This window comes from Rattus norvegicus, chromosome 15 (assembly GCF_036323735.1).
Source record: "Rattus norvegicus strain BN/NHsdMcwi chromosome 15, GRCr8, whole genome shotgun sequence".
NCBI classification, from domain to species: Eukaryota; Metazoa; Chordata; class Mammalia; order Rodentia; family Muridae; genus Rattus; species Rattus norvegicus.
Window position 1 is genome coordinate 56,267,964 of NC_086033.1, and position 17,066 is coordinate 56,285,029.

Here is a 17,066-nt window from a genome sequence, read left to right on the forward strand (position 1 = left end):
TAGACCAATGGAATAGAATTGAAGACCCAGAAATGAACCCACACACCTATGGTCACTTGATTTTTGACAAAGGAGCCAAAACCATCAAATGGAAAAAAGATAGCATTTTCAGCAAATGGTGCTGGTTCAACTGGAGGTCAACATGTAGAAGAATGCAGATCGATCCATGCTTATCACCCTGTACAAAGCTTAAGTCCAAGTGGATCAAGGACCTCCACATCAAACCAGACACACTCAAACTAATAGAAGAAAAACTAGGGAAGCATCTGGAACACATGGGCACTGGAAAAAATTTCGTAAACAAAACACCAATGGCTTACGCTCTAAGATCAAGAATCGACAAATGGGATCTCATAAAATTGCAAAGCTTCTGTAAGGCAAAGGACACTGTGGCTAGGACAAAACGGCAACCAACAGATTGGGAAAAGATCTTTACCAATCCTACAACAGATAGAGGCCTTATATCCAAAATATACAAAGAACTCAAGAAGGTAGACCGCAGGGAAACAAATAACTCTATTAAAAAATGGGGTTCAGAGCTAAACAAAGAATTCACAGCTGAGGAATGCCGAATGGCTGAGAAACACCTAAGGAAATGTTCAACATCTTTAGTCATAAGGGAAATGCAAATCAAAACAACCCTGAGATTTCACCTCACACCAGTGAGAATGGCTAAGATCAAAAACTCAGGTGACAACAGATGCTGGCGAGGATGTGGAGAAAGAGGAACACTCCTCCATTGTTGGTGGGATTGCAGACTGGTAAAACCATTCTGGAAATCATTCTGGAGGATCCTCAGAAAATTGGACATTGAACTGCCTGAGGATCCAGCTATACCTCTCTTGGGCATATACCCAGAAGATGCCCCAACATATAAAAAAGACACGTGCTCCACTATGTTCATTGCAGCCTTATTTATAATAGCCAGAAGCTGGAAAGAACCCAGATGCCCTTCAACAGAGGAATGGATACAGAAAATGTGGTACATCTACACAATGGAATATTACTCAGCTATCAAAAACAACGACTTTATGAAATTCGTAGGCAAATGGTTGGAACTGGAAAATATCATCCTGAGTGAGCTAACCCAATCACAGAAAGACATACATGGTATGCACTCATTGATAAGTGGCTATTAGCCCAAATGCTTGAATTACCCTAGATGCCTAGAACAAATGAAACTCAAGACGGATGATCAAAATGTGAATGCTTCACTCCTTCTTTAAAAGGGGAACAAGAATACCCTTGGCAGGGAAGTGAGAGGCCAAGATTAAAACAGAGACAGAAGGAACACCCATTCAGAGCCTGCCCCACATGTGGCCCATACATATACAGCCACCCAATTAGACAAGATGGATGAAGCAAAGAAGTGCAGACCGACAGGAGCCGGATGTAGATCGCTCCTGAGAGACACAGCCAGAATACAGCAAATACAGAGGCGAATGCCAGCAGCAAACCACTGAACTGAGAATAGGACCCCCGTTGAAGGAATCAGAGAAAGAACTTGAAGAGCTTGAAGGGGCTCGAGACCCCATATGTACAACAATGCCAACCAACCAGAGCTTCCAGGGACTAAGCCACTACCTAAAGACTATACATGGACTACCCTGGACTCTGACCTCATAGGTAGCAATGAATATCCTAGTAAGAGCACCAGTGGAAGGGGAAGCCCTGGGTCCTGCTAAGACTGAACCCCCAGTGAACTAGACTGGGGGGGGGGAGGGCGGCAATGGGGGGAGGGTTGGGAGGGGAACACCCATAAGGAAGGGGAGGGGGGAGGGGGATGCTTGCCCGGATACCGGGAAAGGGAATAACACTTGAAATGTATATAAGAAATACTCAAGTTAATAAAAAAAATAAAATGTAAAAAATAAAAAAAAAGAAAATGTAGATGCTTGAAAACATGGACTAAAGTTTATAAGGTGAGTTCTCTTAAAATTTGATTTAGAATTCTGTGCATAATTGACAAAAATGCAAAGGACACTTGAGTTAATACAAATTACAAAATACATATTAACACAAATACTCATGGAATAAATTGGGCTGATTTCAGTCAGCCCAATGGCTATAAAACTTCATACTGGCAGTGTCTTTTTGGAATCTATTAATTCAGCAGATCACTGACTTATAGCAACTCCAAAGCTAAGAATCTCATCTTGGGCCTATAGACTAGCTCCTCTCAGCTCATCATGCTTTACTGGCCTCTCTGGTGTACCCACTAGTGTAGTTTGAACTTGCCTTGATTTATAAATTTCTTTGTTCTGTAAAACAATAAACCTTCATGAAACTGCTTCCACATCAAAACATGGAATTTTGGTTCCTAAATCTGCATTCTCAGGTTATGGTCATTCAAAATGGTTCCAGAATACACAGTTTTATGTTTCCTTTAAGATGAGAGTTGTGATTTTTGCATCAACACAGAAATTTCATTAAATATTGGCAGATCCTGTTAGCTTTGTTTGTGGAGAATCCAAACTCCAAATATGCCTTTCTCAAGGTGGAGGAAGGGCCAAATAATGTTAAAATTGCCATAAATAAATTAGCATATCTATCAGAAAGAAGTTTATATTTAGGTATGGTTAATTTATTCTTATTCATTTTTCTAATTAAAGTGTTTTGAAAATTGACTTGACCTCATCAAAAATATTTAAAAATAAGTAAAATAGAGGTAGCAAACCTTGACACTATTTTACTTTGCTGTATCTTTTTATGTAATGTATATTTAAATCAACATAACTTGTATATAACAACTTAGCCATGTACTATAAACATGTATGCTATCACAAAGCTATCATAATCCTAACTTTAATAATCACTTAATATTCTAATGATAAATATATTAATTTTGACATCTCATTTAATTTGAATCATTGGGAGTTGTGCTCTCATGATAATTCTAGATTCAGAAAAAGCTGAAATGTATCAAAATGTCCACATTCTGCCTAGATTTCCATTCCACATGTTGGTGCCACATATTTCCCTGGATACTGTCACTGACAGGAAGACTCTACTTTGCCACATCACTTCTTGCCTCCACTGAGTCCATAGTAGTCCTTATGGATAGCTTCCCTTGTCTCTATCAGGAATGAGGAAAGAGGACCCATAAACACAGCACACACACACACACACACACACACACACACACACACCACATATGATGTGCGTGTTGTGGCTTTGAAAGCTCAGAAAACAGAAAAATTTTTGACTAGCATTGTTAGGACTGCTGAAAAATCCAGCAATTCAACTCCATAAGCAAGCTATTTCTCCCCCTTCCCTCTCTCTCCAAAATAAACACTTGAAAACATCCAATTTTGACAAAAGAGGTAATCAATCATTCTCTGAACGTAGTGAACAAATATTCAGGTGGAGACTTTCTGCTGATATGGTTTTCCAGACCGTGGCTCCGCCAGAGGTGTCCATTGGACCAGACTATTGTATAGGCCTGTTCTCCTCACATAGCTCTTACAATACACACTCTGGATTTGGCATTCACCCAGCTCAGTGCTAGAGTTCTTCCCACAGCCCGTCCTTCCTCTTTCCTTGTAATATGCCAGTTAATTCAAGAACCATTCTTTAAAAAGCAAAAAAGCATGATAGAATTAATTGAATCATTTAAAGAGTCAGTGGGCTCAGTTGAAAATAACTAGGAAATTGATCCTCAGAGAGGACATATAGAAAAAACTCAAGGTGCCATGCAATGGCTAGTCTGGGACATATTCCTCCATGGAGATTATCATCACTGTACTGAATAAAACAGTAGTATGCTTCCTGAGAACCAAGTATGTCCTTGGTACCTCCATTGCTTTACTTCTTCCCAAACCTCATCTTTAATGAGAAGATAGGCTAGACCTGATTCTAAGACCTCTCTGCTTTGTCTAAGTCCAGAAACTATAGAATCTTGTAAAGAAGTTCAAGGTGTCCACCTACTCCTGGCCAATAGATCACACTGATACTCCTACCACGAGCATCTAACCATCATCAATGGTTCTTTCAGCATCAGTTCTACTGTGGTAGCATTGAAGACTAAGGTGTACAATGCTTTGGGATATCCAAGCTACTTTCAATAAGACAATGGCATCCTACTAGCAACAAAACATCAACAGTAGGAAAATGAACATAATATCCAATAGAAACCTCAGATTCTTATAATCTCAAGACCACTGGCATCATGAAAAGACATAATGATACTTAAATAGCTTATTGAAAAAGAAGTGCAGGTTAGAAAATCCTGCTGTTCGTGGATTAGCATCTTATGCAGACAGTAAGTGTAGGAAATGTAGCTGCTCTAAAAAGAGGGAAGATGTACAGCTTCGGGGAATCAGGACAGAAGAGGCCGAGAACAGGATAGGGATAGCCTCTGCATATCTGTGATTCTAACATTCTGACAATACACAGCCTGTTTTCCTGTCTTTTCTCACATTGTATAGACTGGCGGCCTAGCTTTATCTATGGTGCAGGACACTCCAATCTGTTGCTTGAACTTCTTAACACCACTTATTGGACAAAGAACAACACAGATCATTAGAATGAGCTACCTGTAGAATTTTTAGACCTCGTAGTCCCCCACAATGGCCTAATAAAATAGTGGCCGGGTCACCTGCATCACTACATTTCACATTATTGGCCCCTTAGTCTGGGAAAAGGGAGAAGTGACCATTAGATTAGAATAAGCTATGTGACTATGAAGAGAGAAAACAAGCTCTAATATCTAAGGCAGCAGGGTCAGCTCCTGACGAGTGTTGAAAGGATCTACGTTCACTACTTTTACAACAGTATGACTCAGTGCCTGACTCCAAAAAAAGTTTTCTGGGAGAAAATGCTCATCTGGGTTCGTTTCAGACATCTCAGGCTTTATGTTGGAGAAGTCATGGCAGATTATCTTCATCCACATTGGTGACAGTGTACAGCAGAGCTAATGATCAGGAAACAAAGAAGGCTAGACTAGAACCAGGACAAAATATAACATCTGAAAGGCACCTATAGAAACCCATTTCTGGCCACCAGGACCCACCTCCTAAAGGCTCCACAGCTTTCAAACCAGCACTTCAAGTGTTCAAAATATGGGCTGCGGGGAACTTTTCAGATTCCAAGCATAATCTAGATGTTCAGATAAGTACATCTCTTTTCCCCTATATTTGGTCCCAGAGCTTGGCAAAGCAGTCACATGTCCTTCCCAAGTCAATTGGCTGCTATACCAATTAAGTGACTCACTACTGAATTTATCGTCTTTATCCAGATGTGATGCCAACAGGGACATCTGTGAGTCATTTTGTTGGCTTGAGAATATTGTCAACAGTTCCTAGTGTGGTTCTGCCTCCCCCCATACACAGCCCTACAGGGACTAACAATCTTCCACAACAGTGACTCATTCGTATGTGTCTTGTGAGGTCTAAGCAATGTGGGTTTCATATGTATAGCAATTGAGTCTCTGCCTAGCATTATGCACAAGACTTAAACAAACCCACATATATTGTAACTAAAGTGAAGTTTATCAAGAAATACTTAGCTGGAGCATCATTTCCATTTTAGTCATGGGTATAATGTGAAGGACAGTGTGATGTAGACCATTCAGCTCTGGATGAAGGTTGATGTTTGGCCCACCTGCTATCCACTGCAATTTTTAGAACTGACATTAATCCTTCCTGTAATCCGGGCACCAGGTAAATGATGATATTCCTTCAGTATCATGCTGACTCCTGGTTCCATATTAAAGTCCAGAGATATGACAATTATAAACCCTTCCTTAAACTTAGCATTAAGAGACAGTGAGAGAGAAACCTAGCCATCAGTAGGTTAATATCAACTTGAATGGGTCATAAAAGACAGTAGACAGGCATGGAACTGCTTTATGACTGACTGTGGAAGACTGTATGTCGAATTTTACCCCATGTTGTATTTACATTAATACTGTCAGTCACAACTCTCTACTTTGTTCTAGGAAAAGAACCTAAACAACCATCTGAGGTAAACCTTACTAGATCTCTCTAGAGGAAATTCAGCAGGTTGGGTCAAGGATGCTATGCACATGGCTAAAACTAATACTGAATACTGGTTTCATCATAGTGATCACAGTCTTACTGACGACATTCTTAAGTAATACACAAACAAATTGAATTAATGGGTCCTAACTCCTGCTATACCATCAGAGCTATTCAGCAACATGAAATAGGCATTGAGTTAAGACTGTTAAAAAAGTGGGCAGACTGTGGAGAGTGTGTCCACAGTGAGTCCTGTGGATTCCTGAGCATCCTTGTTGGGCGTATCAAAGCTTGACTTCCCTTTATTGTTAGGCAACTTCCATAGCTATTCTCAGGAAAATAAAGATCAAGCAACTTCAAAGGGATTGCAAGGTGACTGTTGCTTCCCAGGGTAGAAGAGGAGCTGCCATTTAGTTTCTATTTTTATGTAAAGAGCTCAACTCTCTACTTTATGTTCTTTTCCTGTTGACCAACCTAGTACTACTGGGCCCACTGAATTGCTTCTAAGGCTTGAGGACCAGGAAAAATTAATGGTATAATCAATGTTCTTATTATTTGTTGTGTTGTAAATAACAAATTCTCTCACTCAAACTCTACCTTTGAGTCTTACATAGTTGTTGAAGGCTCACTACTTATTGTCCATTACTAGCCCACTCTTCTTTAATAATAAATAAATTATTAAACAAAATAATAAAACAAGTAGAGAGTGCTAAACAGAGGATAAGATTCACTGAAGAAAATGTGGGTTGTAAGTACTAAGTTTAAACTAATTATAGGAAATTAGTGAGGGAAAGTAAGCACCCTCTAGTCATGTTTAAAACATGTTCTTGAGACAGGGCATAGCAAGTAGAGACACAGATACATCCAAGTTTATCAAAACCAAATTTTAGAAAAGAAATTATGTAAAACACCTATAATTGTCATTGGTAGTACCTGAAATTCTCTCTGGTACATCATGTATCTCGGAAGCTTTGGTCCTTTCTAAAGTCGCATTCAGAGGTGGTGTAGTCGTAGTTTGAATGCAATTGGTCCCCATAGGCCATAGAGAGTGATGCTGTCAGGAAGTGTGGCCTTTCTGGAGTACGTATAGCCTTGCTGAAGGAAGTGTGTCACCGTGGAGGCAAACTTTGAAGTCTCCTATATTCAAGCTATGCCAGTGTGACACATAATCTCCTTTTCCTGCCTGTAGATTAAGATGTAGAACTCCCAGCTCCTCCAGCCCTATGTCTGTCTGCATGCTGCCAGGTTTCCCACTACGATAATAAAGAACAGAACCTCTGAACTGTAGACCAACCCCAATTGAATGTTATCCTTTATAAGTCTTGCCACAATCATGGTGTCTTTTCACAACAATAAAGCTCTGACTAAGACAGGTGGCAACTTAGTATATAATAGAATGTTGAGTATTCTTTATGAATTTATTTATTGACATCCTCACCCATTGGTGCATTCACAATTTAATAATGTTATTGGCAGGAGGTGGAAAGTAGAAGCTACCCTTAGTTGAAGGAAAAGTGTCACGGAGGTATGCCCAGGAAGAGTACAGACTGTTTCCAACCCTTCCCTAACTGTCTGTGCTTCCCAACCACCATGAGGTGATACTTCTGTCTTGCCGAAAGACCAGAGAAGTGAGCTAGCGAATAACAGACTGAAACCACAAGCCAAATTAAACCTTTCCTCCTTTAAGTTAATTTTGTCAGGGATTTTGTTACAGTGATGGAACTCTAAATAGTGAATGAGGATGATTTATAAATACATCTTAACAAATGTCATAATAAACCGGTGGTTAAAGAGAAAATCGGGCTCCTAGTAGACATTTTAATGAATTCTTTCTCATAAAAGCTTGAATAATATATAAATACATATATTAATTAATGAAATGAATGTTCAGGCATTGGACCAATAAAAAAAGTAGGTGGGTTGTATTAAATGTTATAATAGTGGAAGGAGGAATATTGCAGACAGGTTTATGTGGCAAGTTGGATAGGAAGATAGAATGAGGAGGAAATGGGGGAGGGTCAACCAAACCTAATGATGTATGAAAAAAAGCCATACAGGAATATGGTTAGTAGTATGCTGACCAAATACAGTATTTTTTTAACGTTTGAATGAGCGTATCCTTTGTGAGTGGATAAAGCTGCTTCTAGAAGCTGTAGGTTGTTAAGTAAAAAATCCCAGTCCTGGTTGTTATCTGTCTCCCTACAAACTGTTTATCAGAGAAGTCCCCAACGCTCCTAAAATAATACAGACAATACCACTGTTGATTGTCAGCAAAACTGGATGGTGAGATCCTATTGCTGAAGATGCCAAATGCCTTTATTACAAGGCAAAGAGAAATCAAGTTCACTGGACACTTCCTCCACACTGTCTAGCCCTCATTATTTCAGAAGCTGTGCAGGCTTCTGGGAGAGAATTATCATAGACAGTCTTACTCAGCTATGAACCATGTGTACACCAATCTGAAGAGGCACAGAAAATGAACCCACTGTTACACTAGTGTGTCAAGTCTGTTGTGAGAGTGACCAAATGTTTTCTAGTTGGATTATGCCTACTCCAAAGGAAGGAACTACAATCCACTGCTGCAAACCAAGACAAAACACTTTAGCTGGTAGTGTTACAGGCCTTAATGAGGAAACTACTGTTGTTGTTTCCTTAAGTGAATGTGATGTAGCTATTAAATTGCCTTCTACAAAATTTTATGCCCAAAGAATAAATCTGCTATTAGCTTTGATACAAGAAGCTCCTTTTTGCCATAGTCCACACAACAATGACTACAGAGACTCATAACTATTCGAAGTAAAGATAATAAATGACTTTTGAATACACAGCTTTAAGTGGGACATATTTATAACCCATTTCAAGACTGAGGAAACACTGCATAAGAAGAGACAAAGAACAAGAGCAAAAGAAATGAGGAGTTGTGTGAAATGCTGACTTCTAAGTATGGCATGGCTGTTGGCATCACGAACTCAGAGCATCTGTTTTTATTTACACACAGTCTCCTAATGATAGGTCTATCACAATTTGTCAAGGAAAGGGGAAAGGGTCATGGGTTGCTACCCCTCTGTGAGAGTTTATATACAGAGTGCAAATAACAGAAGAGAGAAAATTTCTTCAGTTGTTTAGCCACAAACAAGATGTTTCACCTCAGTGAAGCTTGTAGCTTCTAGGGTGATGTAAAAAATACATGAAAGTAGAACCATGTGTGATTGGGAAGAGCAAAGGTGTTAGCAGAGCTCTGAAGGGCAATGGAAGGGTAGTTGGGTTGATTATGATCAAAATACCTCATTTACATGTCTGGAAATGTTTCAATGAAAGGTATTATATATAATCCATACATGGTAATAGAAACACTAAAAATAAAAGAAAAAGTGCTTTAATTTATAGGAAAGCAACATGTAGGGAAACAATATTGCTTTATTACACAAAAAACCTGGAGTTCAGGGGCATGGTGTGCAGGTATATGTTTAATGACAGGTTTTACAGAAGAGCGAGCAGATTTGTAGCAACTGGGGTGAAGATTAATGCTAGAGTCAATCTTCATCAAAACCTTGCTGCTCGTGAAGTTGGGCAAAGTTATGTACAATGTGCTCGTATAAGTGCCTACGAAGGAGCTACAGCTCATCACTAATTTAAAGGAGGGTATGGTTTGGACATGACTGCTTCCCCAGGGGATCATGTGCTGGAAGTTCATTCCTTAATGTAACAGTGGTAAATGTGCCCAATGCAAAGTGACACCATATACTGTCCACAGAAGAAATTAATGTAGTTCTTTTGGAGCCCTGTTTAGTTCTAAAAGGGTGGTTACATAAAAGAATGACTTGCTTCCTCTTTGGTTTCCTATATGACTACATAATCACTCAACTTGCATGTTTTCACATCATGACACTAATCACTAAGAGACACAGCAAGGGGGATCTCACCAGAAGACAAATAGACAAGGCTGCCCAGTCAGACATCCAACTGAAAGGGCAAGTGCTCAAAAGATCTCTCTTTATATACTACCTGGACTTGGATATTAGTTGTAGCAAAAAAAAATGATGCATCATTTGAGTTTGTTAAACCTTTACCACCAATGGAAGCAGCAAAATTTAGTGGCAAAAAGTCAGGCTTTGGTACCAAAGGTATATTTGAGTACAGATTCCTTTACCATTTACTACTGTTACTTCATTTCTCTTAGGTTTCTTTCCCCATGTGCACAAAGGGAGCAACAAGAATATTTACCCTCTACCTTATATGAGCTTCGCAATTTTATGAGATCCCATTTGTTGACTCTTGATCTTAGAACATAAGCCATTAGTGTTCTGTTCAGGAAATTTTCCTCAGTGCCCATGTGTTTAAGGATCTTCCCCCACTCTTTCTTCTATTAGTTTGAGTGTATCAGGTTTGATGAGGAGGTCCTTGATCCACTTGGACTTAAGCTTTGTACAGGATGATAAGCATGGATCGATCTGCATTCTTCTACATGCTGACCTCCAGTTGAACCAGCACCATTTGTTGAAAATGCTATCTTTCTACTGGATGGTTTTGGCTCCTTTGTCAAAGATTAAGTAACCATAGGCATGTGGGTTCATTTCTGGGTCTTCAATTCTATGCCATTGATCTAACTGACTGTCTCTGTACCAATACCATACAGTTTTTATCACTATTGCTCTGTAATACAGTTTGAGGTCAGGGATGGTGATTCCCCCAGACAAAAGAACAACCAACAGATTGGAAAAAGATCTTTATCAATCCTACTCTGATAGAGGACTAATATCCAATATATACAAAGAACTCAAGAAGATAGACTCCAGAGAATCAAATAACCCTATTAAAAATGGGGTACAGAGCTAAACAAAGAATTCTCAAATGAAGAATATAGAATGGCTGAGAAGCACCTAAAGAAATTTTCAACATCTTTAGTCATCAGGAAAAATGCAAATCAAAACAACCCTGAGATTCCACCTCACACCAGTCAGAATGGCTAAGATAAAAAACTCAGGTGACAACAGATGCTGGCGAGGATGTGGAGAAAGAGGAACATTCCTCCATTGTTGGTGGGATTGCAAGCTGGTACAACCACTCTGGAAATCAGTCTGGAGGTTCCTCAGAAAATTGGACATAGTACTACCTGAGGACCCAGCTATACCTCTCCTGGGCATATACCCAAAAGATGCTCCAATGTATAACAAGGACACATGCTCTACTATGTTCATAGACGTCTTATTTATAATAAACAGAAGCTGGAGAGAACCCAGATGCCCTTCAACAGAGGAATGGATATAGAAAATGTGGTACATTTACACAATGGAGTATTACTCAGCTATTAAAAACAATGACTTCATGAAATCATAGGCAAATGGATGGAACTAGAAAATGTCATCCTGAATGAAGTAACCCAATCACAAAAAAACACACATGGTATGCAATCACTGATAAGTAGATTAGCCCAAAAGCTAAGATACAGTCCACAGATCATATGAAGCTCAAGAAGGACTACCAAAGTGTAGATGCTTCAGTCCTTCTTAGAAGAGAGAACTAATCATAGGAGGAGATAGGTAGACAAAGTTTGGAGCAGAGACTGAAGGAAAGGCCATCCAGATACTGCCCCACCTGGGGATCCAGCCCATATACAGCCACCAAACACAGACAATATTGCTGATGCCAAGAAGAACATGATGACAGGAGCCTGATATAGCTGTCTCCTGAGAGGATCTGTCACAGCATGACAAATACAGAGGCAGGTGCTCACAGCCAACCATTGGACTCAGTACAGGGTCCCTAATGGAGGAGTTAGAGAAAGGACTGATGGAACTGAAGGGGTTTGCAACCCCTTAAGAAGAACAACAATATCAACCAACCAGAGCTCCCAGGCACTAAACCACCAACTAAAGAGTATGCACGGACAGATCCATGGCTCCAGCTGCAAATGTAGCAAAAGATAGTTTGGCACCAATGGGAGGAGAAGCCCTTGGTCCTGCCAAGGCTGAACCTCCCAGTGTAGGGGAATGTCAGGGCAGGAGCAGGGGTGGTTGGGGAGGGGGAACACCCTCATAGAAGCAGGGGAGAGGCATGGGGTAGGTGGGTTATAGAAGGGAAACTGAGAAAGGGGATAACATTTGAAATGTAAATAAAAAATCCAATTAAAAAACAAGAATATTCACCCTCCACTGTTGTCCTAAGAACAGAGAGAAGAAACTATAAGCTGCACTTATCTGTGCAGTCGAATATCAAGCCCATCAAAAGAGTTATCAAATTATCAAAAGAGAAATATAATGTCTGCATAAGGTACATTTAGAGGAGAGCATAAGCCACCAGCACAGTGAATTGGGGATGTGTGCTCTGCACACCAGGAGAGCCCTGAGTCACCCACATACAACCAGCATCATTCTTCCATCACCTCCATGCATTGCCCTCAGCCCACTTTTTGACCATCATGCTTCTTCATGGGTTAGTGATAATTCTCACCTTCCAGGACAATACCTGCCAAACAGCAAGATGAAATTTAAGTTGGGGACTGAGTGGGAGTCTTCTCTAGATCCGTAGCATACAAATTCTAATACAGCCTGAATCTGACCCTTCTTCAGTGGATTTACATAGCCAAGAGGGTACAGAACATGCTACCTCAACAATGGGGAAATCAAGAGGTGTAATAGCAGTCATCAAGAAGAACTGGAATGATGTTAATAAGGAAGAATTCCCTAACAGAAGGGACAAAAGGGACAAAAATTAATAGCCCTTGCCAATATTTCAGTGTCCTTGCCTGTATTGCTCTATTGGGCAGAACAAGAAGAGAGAGGAAAAGATCTAGAGAGCTGATGCTCAAGAAACAGCACTCCTTCTGTAAAACCCATGGTCACTTAGCTTGAAGGCTGCTGGTGGATGCAGGCACAGCATGGCGGGGTGAGTCACAGAGCAGTCATGCTCCTCGGCCACTTCCTGAAAACACAGAAAAGCAAAGTAAAGTTCCATATGGGTGAGCACGATGGCTTGAAACTTTAGATCTCCTGGTCAAGGAACAAGAAATGTGTATGGCCAAGAGTTTTTCATTTGTGGAAAGGCCTGTGCATGTGTGCACACATGCACACACACAAACATGCACGTGCACACGTGCTTCAGTGTGTATGCCCATCCATGTATATGCTCTATTGTTTTTAGTTTAACATTAACTCATATTTCTGATAATTTATTTGAAACATTTTATTCAGCATTTAGACATAGATATAAACTTGACTGTAACTATAAATTTAATAAGTTGATTCTTGCCCATACCAAGTATCACTGATAGTTAACCATTTATACTACAGTTATTAAAATTTTTTAAATGTGAAGATCTTTTGTTTCTCATGATCCAGATTTTGACACATTGCTATTACTCCTATTTGGAGAATTCTCAGTTTTGTTAACCTTAACCAAAGCCAAACGTAAAACAAATCTCAGACAAGTTAAGTCCACAGATTCTGAGATCTTGGCTAAGAGACCTTGGGGCTGAGATATTACTTAACATAAATCGAACAGGTGACATTGAGAATTGTAAGCTGTCTTCCTTTATACATTCTTGGCTTTCAGTTTCAATGTTTTTCTCATTTTTATCTTTGGAAACATTATATACAAAGGCTGTATCCACATTACTCCTGCTCTTCTGTCTTTCCTCCCAAGCTCCCTGCTTTCTGAATAGGACTGGGTCCTAATCTCTAATCTACTGTCCTGTCACTATGATATATGGGTCTAGTCTACTGACATTTTACAGTATATGTTTCTTAGCAAATGCTTTGTATAGTTATTGGAGCCAGCTAGACTGTAATGTGTATCAATAGGGAGCCTGCTTAGGAGATTAATTCATTTCATTGCAAACAAATCTCTTGAGATCACTATCATGGCCAACAGATTTCATTAATGTCTGTTTCCAATTGACTAGCTTATTGCAAATGGCATTCAATGCTTGTTGGTATCTTCTACCCTTCCCAGAGTCCCTGCTTTATACAAAATTTCCATCCTGCTCATGCAAAAGTATATACCTTGTTTTAAAACATCATTTGTAAATGCATTCAAATGCTACATGCAGTGATATGCTTTGCAGACATAAGGTGAGATTATTACCCAACTACACTTGAGCTTAGTATGTTTGCTTATGACAATAACTACCCCTTACATAGAATATTAGCCACTCTCCTGCTATTGTGGATTCATGGCCTTTTCCATGGGTATATTTCAAAGTGTCTTGTCAACATTTGGTACCTAAAAGAAGCCAGATTGGCTTCACTGTCTCATCTTTGTTGCCCCCTTTAAATCATTCTTGCTTCTAGCAATAGTTTAAACCATGAATTTAAATTTAAATTTAAAATCTAAGGCAAACCATAAGGCAAGCAAGCAAATACCCACCCCTAACCTGTGAGATCTATGCCTTGTTATATAGGGAATAAATTTGGAGATCAAACAAAAGTTGGCTCCTAAAAGTATGCTAAGTAAAGAATGTATAAGGGGCAAAAGGCAGAACAATGCGGCTAGATGTTTTAATCACATCTGAGCTAGAAAGCCGTGTATTTAAAACTAGAACTTTCACCTATTTGTTCAAACTTACAATTTATTGTATTTTTCCCCTTCTCTATAATACATTTAACAAATCACCAGGGTTTCTCCTATGCTGACATTAAGATCCCAGTCATTCAGACAAGAGAGTTTCACGTGAAAATAAAATGAGGACTCCATGTAGCTTGTACAGTCAAGGAGTAGTGATAGACGGCAAACTGAAAATAACATTAGCATAATTTCTCTTTAAAAATCAAAATATATCTCAGAAGGAAAAATAATCTGGAGCTAGGCCGTGGTTCATGATTTTGAAAAGAAAGATTATTTGTGAGGCATCAGAGTGTGTGATCCACTGTGGAAAACTGGCGCACTCATTTCTTTGAAAAACTACAAAGACTGACTGTTGGGAGGGTCTGCTGAGAAGAAAAGCAGCAAATAGGGTTCTTAGACAAGAATCAGATCAGTCCTACCAAAAAGAAATACCTAAGTACTCATATATTCTAATAATAACTATTATGAAATCATCTGTTGGCTAAAACAAGTCCCAGGAAAGACTCACTGCTACTTTCAATATCTATGCTTTTAAATTTTTAAATATTTGTTTATATTACACATGTCCATAGAAATACACATGCTATGGCACAGATGAGGAGGTCAGAGGACAAATCATGGAGTCAGTTCTCTCCTTTATCATATGAGTACCAGGAGCTGCAACCATGTCATGACAGCAAGCAATTATTCCACTGAGCTATGTCACTGGCCTCAACATACATATATATATATATATATATATGTATATATATATATATATATATATTGAGCAAAAGGATATTTTACATAGGAAAGATGAAGATAAAGGCAGCTAGACTTTCAAATCTCCTTAATTATTGCCATTTTAAAAAAAAGTAGATAGACAATTAGAAAAACAAGCTAAAACTGACCATCAGCATCCTCGGCCACCTTCAGTGACAAATTCATGCACCCCAGAAGGTGCCCCAGTGGCTCCTACATGTACAGCATCTATGCCAGGGGAAGCACAGTGAAAGCAGGAAGCAGGCAGTAGTTCTAAGACTTCTAAAAGAGCCAGCAGGAATGTACTGGAAATCTCACAGGGGCAATGTGAGAAGAAAACACACGCTGGGCGAGGATGTGTCTAGAGCAAGTGCTGAAGAGCCCTAAGCACTCTGTGCTCCCAGGATCCTGGAGACTATAGCTTCTCCTTTCCTGGATGACCATGAGGGCAAAATGACAGGGAAGAAATTCAAATTGACAGGACAAGGACAAAGGAAAAAGAAAGAGAAGGCCCACATAAATTTGGGATTATTGGGGATGAAAATAGAGCAGAAAAAATCATAGAAAGTAAATAATCACACTTTTAATGTTATATAAAAGAATAAAACTGGCTTGGGGTTATGAAGCAGACTCAATTCCTTCCCCATTAAGAACAGTCTTATATAGAAATACAGATAAGAAATAAGTTAACCTCACACCACACTAATGTTCACACTAATGTCCACACTAGTGTCCACACAGAATTGAGCCATCTGCCTAATCATATGGTATAGGTTAGCATGCCCAGAAATCGGGTTTTGAGCTTGTGTCAAGTGATCTAGAGAGTGTGGGAAGATGCTGGGCTGCCATACTCTGAGATCACAGAAACGGTTCTGCTAGCTTCATACAGTGGTTTGCACAGACACAAACGGTAACATTTATTCTGGCATTTGGAGTCAGTCCTGGGAAGATCAGAAGTACTTTCCCCATTTTAGAACGGGAGCTTGTACACCTCAGGCTTCTTTATGATCCAATTGTTGGAATTGCTAGAAACTGCATGCCAGAAAACCATGCTCAAAGAAATGTATGAGAACTATTTTGGAAGAAGTTAAGAATGCTATAAAGATGGTAAGAAAGAAGCCATGGAAGAGCAGCATCAATCAGAACAAGAACTCAGAAACGAGCTTGAAGTAGCACGTCTAGGTTGGTACTAGAAAGAAAAGCCCCTTTAAAAGGAATGCTCTCCTTCCTACACACAATCTGTCACAGGACCACAGGGGACAATAAGCTCTAGCAGAAATTCCACTGTCTAGTGCCATTGCTATATAAATTGCTTGACAAGAAACCATTCTTTTAATCTAGTATGTATACACACAAATTTAAATCAATAGAACCTCATTACCCTTGATGCACAGTATTAAAATTCTAGAAACCATAATTACAGGGGAGGTTAGAACACTAAGCAAAGGTCTGTGTGACCTCCCTACTTCCACACATACTGAGAGCTCTTAAATTTTACTACTTGATTATTTCTTCATTTTTCCTATGTTTAAAGCACAGACTGCATGGTGCATATTAAATTTTTTGTGCAAAGCATGCAATTCTCTAATTTTATGATTCCAGGGTTTTTCCTCTTTAAAAAGCTGTCAGAAATTGCAACAGACACAGAATTCAGCAGCCTGCAAATGGCATTCGAAAGAAATGCTACTTTTATCACATAAAGGCATAAGTCATTAACCTAATTGTATTTCATGTCAAGCCAAGAATGTGTGTTGGGGGGTTGGGGGAATAAGACAAAATCAAAAT

The 17,066-nt window shown here is 39.4% G+C and overlaps 1 long non-coding RNA gene across 1 annotated transcript in view; it reads right to left on the bottom strand.

Annotated features, from left to right (window-relative positions):
* Nucleotides 1-1,727: 1,727 nt before the first annotated feature.
* Nucleotides 1,728-17,066, bottom strand: part of LOC134481990 (uncharacterized) — a 39,116-nt gene continuing 23,777 nt past the window's right edge. The window contains exon 3 of the long non-coding RNA XR_010057954.1: nt 1,728-12,899. This is a non-coding gene — a long non-coding RNA (uncharacterized LOC134481990). The remainder of the gene's footprint in view (nt 12,900-17,066) is intronic.